The sequence below is a fragment of the Malus sylvestris genome, chromosome 3, assembly GCF_916048215.2.
Source record: "Malus sylvestris chromosome 3, drMalSylv7.2, whole genome shotgun sequence".
Taxonomy (NCBI): domain Eukaryota; kingdom Viridiplantae; phylum Streptophyta; class Magnoliopsida; order Rosales; family Rosaceae; genus Malus; species Malus sylvestris.
Genome location: NC_062262.1, coordinates 36,665,810 through 36,678,711, shown reverse-complemented (window position 1 = coordinate 36,678,711; position 12,902 = coordinate 36,665,810). Strand labels below are relative to the sequence as shown.

At 37.0% G+C, this 12,902-nt stretch overlaps 1 pseudogene; it reads right to left on the bottom strand.

The window, feature by feature from the left end:
- Nucleotides 1-2,295: 2,295 nt before the first annotated feature.
- On the bottom strand, nucleotides 2,296-11,463 carry LOC126617246 (endoglucanase 9-like; annotated as a pseudogene).
- Nucleotides 11,464-12,902: the final 1,439 nt, after the last annotated feature.

Genomic DNA, 12,902 nt, shown 5'->3' with positions numbered 1-12,902 from the left:
CGTGATACTAACCAGTCGGCTATAGATGGCGATCGGTCAACTGTAATTCCTGAGACTACGCGTCAGATGTGCCCAACGAGTTGCATGTTGTTGGTATGTCTGACAAATTGCCTTTTGATGACTAGTTGCATGCTGCTGGTATGACTAACGAGTTGCATGTTGATGGTTTGTCTAGTGATGATTCTTCTAATGGTTTGGTACAAGATGGTGATCATATGAGGTAAATTCTGACAAATCTTCTATGTATCAGTTGCCTCCACAAGTTAACCGTGGAAAACCTAAAGTACAATATGAGCATGATATGCATGCCAAAGCCAAGTATCCTATCAACAACTATGTGTCTAGTCATCGTTTGTCCAAACCATATGCGTCTTACATATGTTAATTATTTAGTGTATCGGTTCCAGCAAAATTGCAGGATGTTTTGTCTGACCCTAAGTGGGTTAACGTCATAAATGTTGAGATGGAAGCTTTGGAAAAGAATTCCACTTGAGATTTGGTTCTGTTGCCAAACGGGAATAAAGCTGTTGGATGTAGATGGGTGTCAAGTATTAAGCATAAAGCATGGTTTTATTGACCAGTACAAAGCCAGATTAGTTGCTAAGGGTTATACTCAAACCTATGGTGTGGACTATCAAGAGACTTTTGCTCATGTTGCCAAACTAAACAATGTGCGTGTTCTTCTGTCCTTAGTAGCAAACTAGGATTGGCCCCTATTGCAGTTTGATGTTAAGAATGTTTTCCTTCGTGGTGATCTTAAGGAGGAAGTTTATATGGATCTCCCACCTAGTATGGTATATCTCCTAGAAAATGTGTTGTGTGTAGATTGCGAAAGGCTTTGTATGGTTTGAAACAATATCTTAGAGCGTGATTTGGGAAGTTTACAAGCTCAATGAAGAAGTTTGGGTATTTTCAGAGTCATTCAAATCATACTTTGTTTCTAAAGCGACGAAATGGTAAGCTAACTACATTGATTATTTATGTTGATGACATGATAGTGACTAGTGATGATCAGGATGAGGTACAACGCCTTCAAAAGTACCTAGCTATTGAATTTGAGATGAAAAGAATTAGGTGAATTGAAGTATTTTCTCATAATCGAGGTTGCACAATCCAAGCATGGTATTTTTCTGTCTCAATGGAATTATGTTCTTGATTTATTAGCTGAAACAGGTATGTTGGATTGCAAACCTATTGATACTCCAATTGAGCAAAAGCATCGTCTGGGCTTATTTCTGGATCATGTTCCTACTCATAAGGAATGGTATTAGAGGCTTGTGGAGAGATTAATTTATTTGTCTCACACTCGCCCTAACATTGCTTATGCAGTTCTTGTGGTAAGTCAGTTTATGCACTCACCTAGTGAAGCTCATATGGATGCAGTAATTTGTATTTTGAGATTTGGTTTTCTCCAAAATGGCCATTTGAATGTAGAAGGGTATACATATGCATATTAGGCAGGTTTTATCACTAACCGATGATCTACATTTGGATATTTTACTTTTATGGGTTGTAATCTAGTTACTTGGAGAAGCAAGAATCAAAAAGTGGTGGCTAGGTCAAGTGTTGAAGCTAAGTTTCGTGATATGTCTCATGGTGTATGTGAGTTTTTGTGGTTGAAAATATTGTTGAGAGATCTTGGATTTAAACCCAAGGGTGTTATGAAACTCCATTATGATAACAAGGCTGCTATTGAGATTGCTCATAATCCAATGCAATGTAATCGAACAAAACATGTGGAGATTGATCGACATTTCATCAAGGAAAATTGGATGTTGGAATTATTAATTTTCCTTTTGTGGGATCTCAATATCAACTTAATGATGCTTACTAAGGCTGTGTCTAATAGTGTGTTTTCCAACTCGCTTGACAAGTTGGGCATGCGCGACATCTTTACTCCAACTTAAGGAGGAGTGTTGCGAGTTATATATTTATATATTAGTTAAAGTGTAAATAGTAGTTTGGTCTCACATTGATGAAGTGCATATGTAATACTAATTATAACTCCTATACATACTCCACTTTGGAGATTAATGAATATACAAGAAATTCTCAAATATTGTCATATATAATTTTGGTATTTTACCATGTTTAATTCAACTTATTGGCATGCCTGCATTCATTAAGAAATCCCATAGATTTGTGGCTTGCGCTCTATTTAAGGTGTAAACTTCATGAATGGTGTAAAATGATGAATCAGTGTAGATTATCTTTTCATTTTGTTAAAAGAATAACATAAGCTCATCATATTACTATTATATTCAACCAACACCCGAACTGCTTCCAATTTTACTTTCATAATTTAAAATGAAAAAATAGGCAGAAAAAATATCTGATGAAATCATAAGATAGATATGCTCCTAAAATATCCCAGGGTATCCAAGGTGATGGAGGAGGTGGCGGGGGTGAAGGTAGGGGAGAAACTACATAGAACATAGAGTTTTTGTCAATGCCAGTAAGGTTTCCTATGGACAGTACCACAAGTGCAGCAACCAGACCTGTATTTCCTGCAAGGCTTATTAGCGCTCATAGCTTTTGGTATTTAGTTTTATGAGATTTTGGATTGTTTGGGAAAAGAGAAAGTTGCAGAGAAAATGCAGCAATTGTGTTGTGAGAATGATGAAGGTTCTAATTTCATTTCCGTTCACCCCTAACCTAATATAACCGTTAGAGGAGAAAGAAGAGAGATTCGTCTCTAACAAGTTACATCAAGATCAAATCTTAGCCTTAGATTCTATCACCCTATGAGGTGATTACACATGTCATAATCTATCACTTAAATCTTAGGCTAGAAAGAAAGGCCACATGGAATATGATCCAATGGCTCATATTACATCCGAAATAAAACTTATAAAATAAAATTCAAACTGTGACTTTGGCTCCAAGAAATCGGCTCGAAGATTAAGCACCAACATTCCCTTTTAACCATTTAGCTGATTTCACACCAAGCAATCCTCTTAGACAAGCAAATCTATCATTTGGCAAGGCCTTGGTTAGGATATCTGCAATCTGGTCTTCTATTTTGCAATAAACCAGTTCGATTTCCTTTGCTTGGATAGCTTCTCTGATGAAATGGAACTTTCTATTAATATGTCTAGTTTTCTGATGAAAAACTGGGTTCTTTACCATTGCTATAGCAGAAGTGTTGTCGCACAGAATTGGTGTGCATTCCACTTGTTCCTCCCAAAGTCTTCAAGGATAAACCTTAGCCATTTTGCCTGTGATGTAGCTTCTGTTACACTCACATATTTTGCTTATGTTGTTGACAAAGCCAATGTGTTTTGTTTGATTGAAGCCCATGAAAACACACCTTATCTGAGTGAAAACACATACCCTAAGGTGCTTCTCATGTCATTCTCATTTCCAGCCCAATCACTGTCACAGTACCCTATCAGAGTAGTTGTTTTCCCTTTCACAAACTCAGTTCCAAAATCAAGAGTGCCTTGAATGTATCTTAACACCCTCTTGGAAGTTCCCATATGTTTCTTCATGGGATTATGCATGAATTTAGCAAGTAAGCTAGAAGCAAACATTATATCTGGCCGTATAGCAGTCAAGTATAACAGGCTGCCTACAAGCTTTCTATATTCACTCTTATTTGCTGCATCACTGTCATCCACCTTGCATAACTTCTCATTCACAGCAAGTGGTGTTCCTACAGACTTGCAGTCTTTCATTCCAAACTTCTCAATAAGCTTCATTGCATATTTCTTTTGATGTATAAAGATACTTTTCTATGTTTATATAACCCTCATGCCAAGGAAGTGATGAAGCAGTCCCAAATCAGTCATCTCATAGTGCCTCATCATGTCATTTTTGAATTCTTCAAGTAGTTTTGGACAACTTCCACTATATACAATATCATCCATACATAGTGAAACAATAATGATACTTGAGCCTTCACTAGTCTTGACATATAGTGTTGCTTCACTTGAGTTTTTCTTGAAACCTGCATTGCTGAAATAAGAGCCTATCTCATCATACCAAGCTCTTGGAGCTTGCTTCAACTCGTACAAAGCCTTGTTCAACTTATACACCTTGGTTTCCTCACTTTTCTTCACAAATCCTTGTGGCTTCTTAACATATACCTCTTCCTTCAAAACTCTATTAAAAAAAATAAAAAAATAAAAAAAAAACTAGCTTTACATCCAGTTGGTATAGGTTCCACTCCTTCTATGCAGCAAGTGATATCAAGGTTCTAATAGTATCTAACCTTGCTACTGGGGCAAACGTTTCATTGTAATCTATCCCAGGCTTTTGGGAGTAGCCTTTTGCCACCAGTCTAACCTTGTTCTTTTACACGGATCCATCTAGATTCAACTTAGTTTTATAGACCCACTTAACACCAATGATAGGTTTGTCAAATTGTCTGTTAACTAGTTGCCATGTGTTGTTTTGCTCAATCATTTCCAGTTCATATTTCATTGCATTCTTCCATGATTCATCTAGAGCATCTTCTTCATAGCTTTATGGCTCCACAATGCACATGTTGCACTGTGCCATAATCTCATTGATACTTCTTCATTTCTATAGTGTGTGATCGATTGCTTAAAAGCCTCCAAAAACACCTTCACTCAGTGGAGTAACAACGTCATCCACTTGAGGTGATGTATCCAAAGATTGACTTGGTTCATAAGTTTCAAATTGTTTCTGCCCTTCATTGCAATCTGCCATTTGATACTTAATACTCATAGGGACTCTTATTTCACTTTTCTTAGTGTTTTCCCACTTTCATGAGGCATCTTCATCAAAGATAACATTTATGGACAAGATAATCTTCCTGGAACTTGGATCAAATAACTATACCCTTTCTCATAGGTTTCATAACCCACAAAAATGCACTTATGACTATTTTCTTCAAGCTTATGCCTTAGTGTTGTAAGGATGTGCACATAGCACAGCGATCCAAAGATTTTTAGATGTCCAATGTCTGGCTTTCTGCCACATTATGCTTCAAATGAAGTATTCTTCTTAAGAAACTTGGAGGGACATCTGTTAAGTATGTAGATTGCAGTGTTCACAGCCTCTGGCCAAAATGCATAAGGAATACCATTTTCATGCATCATGGACTTTGCCATCTCCACCACAGTCATGTTCTTTCTCTCAGTCATTTCATTATGTTGATGAGAGTATGCCATGGTTAACTGCCTCTGAATTCTAAGCTCATTATAGTACTTATCAAACTTAGTTGATAAAAACTCTCTGCCCCTATCACTCCTGAGACATTTCACCTTGTATCCATACTGCAGCTCAGTCATGGCTTTAAACTTTTTGAAACATTCAAATGCACTTGATTTGTTCTTGAGGAAGTACACCCATGTCATTTTGGTACAATCATCAGTGAACAACAGAAAGTACCTATTTCCAGAGATAGATTTAGTTTGCATTAGTCCACAGATGTCTGTATAAACCAACTCCAATGGAAATTTAGCTTTCCAAGTGATTCTGATAGAAAAGAATCTCTATGCTGCTTTCCTAACATGCAGCCTTCACATACACAACAAAAGTTTTCTCTATATGAGGCAATCCATGCATTTCTTGATCTTCAAGCAATTTGATACTTCTGTCATTTAGGTGTCCCAATCTCCTATGCCATGTATGCAAACAGTGTGTTACATTTTCCTTCAAGGCCAACTGATTTGCAAACATCATTGTAAGAGAGAAGCATCTGTTATTTGTCATCTGCACTCTAACCACAAGGTTGTCAAGTGACCAACCATCAAAGGTGTTCACCATATTTCCTCTAAGCACCAAATAGTACCCATGCTCTATCATTTGTCCAACAATGAGAAGATTCTCTTCAAGTTCAGGAACAAGCATTACTTCTTGAATATGCTTATTTCCCAATTTGGTTTCTATCACTAGAGTTCCTTTTCCTGTCACCTGAACAATTTCTCCAGTTCCCATCTTCACTCTGGAAGTTAGATTTCTTTGAATATTGACTAGCAATCTTTCATCACATGTCATGTGGTTACTACAACCACAGTCAATGTACCATGAATGGTTCACCTTCACATCTGTCATTGCATTGCATGCATAGAACAAAGAACCAATTTCTTCAACCTGATTTGCATAGTTCATCTTTTGTACACCCTTATTTCCATTGCAATCTCTAAGTATGTGCCCAAACTTCCCACAATCTGTGCATTTAGGCTTACCTTCAAACCAACACTTGCCATAATGCAATTTATCACAGTGTTTACAAGCTGTTTTGTTTCCATCATGAAAGACATTTGGTTTGGGATTAAAATTAGGCTTACTTTCCATTTCTTCCCTTTGGATTTCCAGTTTTTCTGAAACTTTTGATTTCCATAATAACCTCCACCCTTGGGATTCTTGGCTCCAACATTTAGACTTATAAAAGCCCTTTCTATGGAGTTTTCAGCATGTTTATCCAGTCTGAGCTCAAAGCTTTTCAGAGAAACTACCTCCTGAACCTCAAGAGTTTCAAGGTCCTTGGAGTGTTCAATCACAGAGCAAATAGGGTCATATGATCTTGGCAAACTAATTAATAACTTTTGCACTATTATTTCCCTAAACAAATCATCACCATAACTCTTCATTTGATTCATTATATCAAACAGTCTAGCAAGATATGCAGATAAGGATTCACTATCTTTCATACGAGTATATTCAAATTCTCGACGCAAACCTTGTGGTTTTACGCTTCTTACTTGCTTGTCTCCTTTGAATTCTTGCTTCACAATGTCCCAAGAACCCTTCGAGGTCTCCTCGTTCACGATTCTAGGGAAAATTTGATCTGAGACAGCTCATTGGATCAATCCGAGTGCACGAGCATCCTTCATCAAATTTCAGTCATCGGGAGCTTTTCTACTCAAGTGATTTCACTTTTCTTAGCTTCACCATTAACCTCCTCATTCTCTTTCTTTTGGATCTGAGGCATTGAAACCATTTTCAATAAAATCCCATAGTCCATGAGATTTCAAAATAGTTTTCATTCGAATACTCCAGAACTCATAGTTTTCTCCATTGAAAACTGGAGTATGAAGCTCAGCGGTAGACATTGGATTCAAGACTCACATAACCTCGATCTCAGCTCAAATCGATTTCAGTTTCTTTTCACATATTCACGCCCAGTTTAGGCAATTGAACCTGGCTCTGATACCATTTTAGCGCTCATAACTTTTGGTATTTAGTTTTATGAGATTTTGGACTGTTTGGGAAGAGAGAAAGTTGCAGAGAAAATGCAGCAATGGTGCTGCGAGAATGATGAAGGTTCTGATTGCATTTCCATTCACCCCTAACCAAATATAACCCTTAAAGGGGAGAGAAGAGAGATTCTTCTCTAATAACTTACATCAATATCAAATCTTAGCCTTAGATTCTATCACCCTATGAGGTGATTACACATGTCATAATCTATCACTTAAATCTTAGGCTAGAAAGAGAGGCCACATGGAATATGATCCAATGGCTCACATTACATCCGAAATAAAACTTATAAAATAAAATTCAAACTGTGACTTTGGCTCCAAGAAATCAGCTCAAGGGTTAAGCACCAACAAGGCTTAGCTCTGTGTAGTTGTAATTGGAACGGACATCCTGGAAATTTTCGTGCTCATTATGACCAGCAACCATGACCCCAACAATTGTATTTGGATTCATTTCTTACTATCTCTCCATTTTAATCCCCCTTTACAACCGTACTTGATCTTCTTTTTAGGAATGGATGCTCCTCTATTGTGGACCTGCTTTGGAAAACGTTCACCAAAGCCGACAATGTAGCTTATCCCCCAAGGATTTTTGCCAAGAATGTAATCAATTTGGGTCCTAGAAAACTTGCGCAGTTCTTTAGTAGGGTAGAAATTGGATCCGCAATGCCATCCAGGTGCAGAAATAGCGTCAAAATAGTCATTGTATAGTTGAGCTAAAAAAGCTGCATGGAATACATATTGAAGAGGTCTTGGCCTTTCACTATTCAACTGAATTAGCCCTCCATTTGTTCTGTTGAAACTGCGAAAACAGGAAGGTAGGAGCACACTTTTTCATCAGTCTGACTGTAGAATGTCCTTAACATCTCTCCATAAGGGTACCTGTAAATCGAGAAAAATCTCAGCCGGCTTAGAAGCCAAAAAGCACCAGCATGCTTATTGTACCCTATTCTTAGGGTCAGTGCATAAATCTTTTTCATGAGCAGCCAAGTCGGGGTTAGTGACAAGTTGAAGATAGGATAAGTTTCCCGTTGCAAGATACAACCAAGATCCACCCCACAGAACTGTTAGAACAATCAAATGTCAAGTGTATAATATATAACAACTACACAGTTTATCTTGAATATCAATTTCACAAATATACGATATATCTTACAATAAGAACAATTTAATGAATTTGAATAACAAATCACAAAAAACAAAGACACACTGACTTGTTTTCGGAAGATAGAGGCTTGCAGAGCAATCTCCTAAGACAGAAATACGTCCCTACACCGGTGCAGTAGTTCAAAGGACGTCTATCTTGCAGGATACAACTATCTAATCCAAGTTCTTGCACACGAACTTGGATTCTTGACGAATTGCTAGTGTTGTTCTCTGTAAGGAATAAAAGGAGCGATCGAATTGATGTATTTCGTTTCTGAGCGAATTGCCATATATATAATGGCTTAACTTGAACAAACACAACCGTTCGTCCTTATCAGTTACAAAACAGACGTAACTGTTCACTTAGTTTTATCCTTTCGGAAAAACTGAATCCAAAAATTAAAAACGAAAAAATTAAACTTGTATTTTCAAGGCCCATCTTTGACATTCAATATATACACCCAAACTTCCATTTGTAAGGCCCAATGTCCATAGCTTTGGCCTAATTTATTTTAAACCATAAGTGAGTTAAACCACTTATAAAGAGGTGTTTAACAATTTGTTTGGGCAATGTGGGACTGAGTCCCACACTCACAAGTTCCAACAAGAACTTCATCCCAAAAACCAGTGGAATTGTATATGGGGCAAAAACAGGTCCACAACACCCGTATACTTTGCACCTTGCCCTTTGATAGTAAATCAACACCATAAACTAGTTTCTTAGAGTAATTTGTGTTGTCTTTGAAAACAATGCAGAAGCCATTTCTGTGGCAAGGACCGAGCAATTATAACACTCTTGTCCGGTTCTTGGATGGTCAATATCCTCAAGACGTATCCAACAGTTGTGAGTTTTATCTTAATCACCACCGGCGGCGGAGTCAGTGTCATCAACCCCTCTAACATCCGCAACCACAATGCCAATGGAATCAGCTGTAGACGAATTGAAGGTCTTGAGAAGGTAATATGTACCCCACTTGATGATGCCCTTCACATGGTCTAGTTCTCCTAGTGCCGCATATTTTGCACTGTATTCGATCACGCTCCAACTCAATAGTCATGGCAAACGATGCAGGGAAGCTGAACTTGCTCGTGTCTCCACCGTCATAATATCCACCAACCAATTTTTTGGTGTTAGAGTAGCCATCACTCAGCAGGAATCATGGCTATTTTGTATGTTAATTTATGGCACCAAAAGTTGGAAAAAAAGATAAGTACCGCTAGAAAGAGCAATTAATTCAATTCAAACTTTGCATACAGTAAATAGGGTTTGAGGAAAAAAAAAGTTAAGTTAAAAAGAAATGGCATTAGAAGAAGAAAATAAAAGAAAGAGCAAAGCTGGACGAGAGGGCTTGGAAACCCTTGGGCCCTTTTTGAGAAGAAAAAAAATGTGAAATTTAAAATTTTAGGCTAAAAAGTTGAAGTGAAAAAAAAAAAAAAAAAATAGTGTTCCTGCTCCATAATAAGTCGAACCCAAGAGTACTTGGCACAAATTACTAGCTATTGAATTATTCATACATTATGACTCAACAGATATACAAAGAAAATTCGAATGAAATTTCCACGTTAGAATTCACTAGCAAGTCCTAGAGTTCACTAAGAAACTAGAGAGAAAACTCATATTTGTTGAATAAGTAGTCGAAAGGTTACAAACCTAAGGCCAAAATGACCTATCTATAATGTTCTTAAGCCTAGAAACCCTAGGTATATAAGTAGGAAAGGAAATAAACAAGGGGAAACTTGATATAACTTCAATTTTTTGAGCCAATAGTAGGAATGGTCCAATTTATTAAAATAAGTCCAATTCTTTAAATTTAATTATTTAATTATCAATAATTATCTCTTAAAAGAAAATACTTATTGTAAAAATCAAATTTCTTCCTAATTATCTCTTTGATTATTTCTTTTTATATACTTTTTTGTTATTTCTTGTTCTTCCTCCTGCTTTAACCCATTTATAGATTTTTTTTTAATTTTTATAATCAACCTATATCACAGGTTAATTGTATTTATCTACCTATATCACAGGTTGAACCAGTCACAGATTAATGTGTCTTGCTTGTATGTATATTATGTTTTTTTTCTACCTTTCAGTTAGGTTTCATATCTCACTTATAGATATAATATACATTCATATATTTGCTACTTGAGTTAGGGTAGAATGTTTTGCATATAGATTTATGTTAGTATATTATTATTTTTTGTTTATAAGATATTAATTAGATGTTTTGGAGTTGAAAAATGCATAATATTAAAAAAATTTAATTGATTTTTAATATTTTTAGAAAATATAAAAGGAGTATAAAAGAAATAAAAACATATAATTAGATAACTGGAGTCACGGGGCTTTTAGATCTAGGTCCAAAGGTATAGGTTGTTTTTAGGACTGGATCCAATTATCTAATTAAATATTTTTGTACAATTATTTTTTTTTTCTTTTTAGATGAAAACTTTAAATTCATTAACTTTTGTGATAAAGGTATATTATACAAGGAAAAAAAATGTAATACAATTAATTTGTGTTATAGACTGGTTTTATGCATCAACATAAGTAGACTATGAAAAAACCTATGGCATAGGTAGATAGACAATTAAACGTATATTCGACCTATAAGCGCATATGAAACCTAACTACAGATACAATAATATAATACTTACAAGTAAGATACATTAAGCAGTGATACATGTTAGTTATAAATATGAATCTTTCATATAGGTAGATAAATACAATTAACATGTGATATAGGTTGATTATAAAAAGGGTTTTTTTATCACAAATAGTCTCTGAAATTGACCCAATCAATCAAGATGGTCCCTGAAATTGAAAATCGATCACTGTCCCTGAATATGACTGCTAAAAATCAATGTGTTCCTTCCGTTAAATTTCCCTCAAAACTTCTGTTAATGTCTGACATGGCACACGTGGGACCCAGTATAATTAAATATTCCCAGCTACTCCAATTGGTTCTTGCCGAACCACGTCCACCATTACGAGGTCCGATTTCTCCCTCCGTCTCAGCGCAGTTGCTGCCATGTCCACAACGTCGAGCCTAGTCGTGGTGTCATTAGGGTCGCCCCGAAATTGCATCAGCACCCTACTCCATTGCACCCTTCCTCTCTCCTTGTAAATCCAAATCCATGCACCCATCATTCATCCCTGCAAATCCAAATTCATGTACCCTTCCTCCCTCCCTGAAAAACCAAATCCCTGCAAATCCAAATCCAAATTCGTGCAAATCCAAACCATCACCATCCAAATTCCTGTAAATCCAAACAACCACCACCTTTTAAATAAATTTGAAAATGAGAAGAAAAAAAAACAAATGAGATCGTACGATCTCTGTGGAGCCAAAAATAATCACAAGGCGACATGTGGATCTTTGGACAAGAGGACAAAAATACCCTTGAGGTACAACGGGATTCCTACGCGCGAGCAGCGGGCAATCATCCTTCAACTAAATCAAAAGTGCCCAAAATAGGTAACAATTCCAAACCTATTTCATTCCATATATCTTTTACCTCATTTTCCCTTTTTTAGCTAATCAATTAGCTATTTATTTTATTCACTCCATAACCTCCCAGAAACATTCCTTTTATTATGTTGATTAGCCAATTAATATATTTATTCCTAATCAATATATTAAATTGCTAATTAAATCACCAAATAACACCCAAAATATACATAAAGGGCCGGCCACTCTTTCTCCAAAGAGGACCGGCCATGCCCTATAAATATTACCCACTTTTCTCTAAAAACCTAGGTTCACACTCTTGCAAAATTCCAAAAAATATCTAAACACTTTTCTCTCTAAATTCCAACTTTGGCATCGGAGGTTCTTCGGCCAAAGCTCCCCCCCCCATTCATCGTGGGCACGTGAGGCTCTTGGCCTTGACCCTAAGGTGTTAATTGTTTTGTAGGTGCAATTTTGTCCAAGAAGAAGGAGGAAGAAATTTGCATCCACAAATTGGTGCTTTCATTGAGAGAAGAAATCCACACTTGTAGAAGACTCTCGCATAAAAAAAGTTTTTCTCTATTTTCTAGTCCACTTGTATTTTTTCGTATGTTCTTATTATTAGAATTTTTTATTTGCAAAGATTCTTTGATAAAACGTAAAAGAAGAATACAATGGCTAGAAATTTAGAAAATCCCACGAGTGAAAATTTCAATATCCAAGAAATAGGACCACGGCGATCCACGAGGCTAAATGTGACAATAGGTGGAGCGGCACCACCACCGCGAGTTTCCACCACGGGAACCACCGCGGTGGCTACCTTGGTAGCCACCCGCGGCGAGGTCCATGGCACCACTACCACAGCCCGAGTCGTGCCACCAAAGCAATCCCAAGGGGCGCCAACCAAGGCCCAAGGCACTACAGCCACGGCCCAAGCCTCATATTCGCGTGCATCACGCACTGAGCAGCTTGTTCCCACAGCCCAGCCTGCTCTCGTGGTTTCCCAAGCAGCCCAAGTCGGTCCAAGATTATCTCAACCATCCGGACCAATCATCGAGCCGAGGATATTTTCACCACATTTCTTCGCGGATTTGACATTTCCCAACTCAAATCTCGCACTTAGAGTCAACCAGCA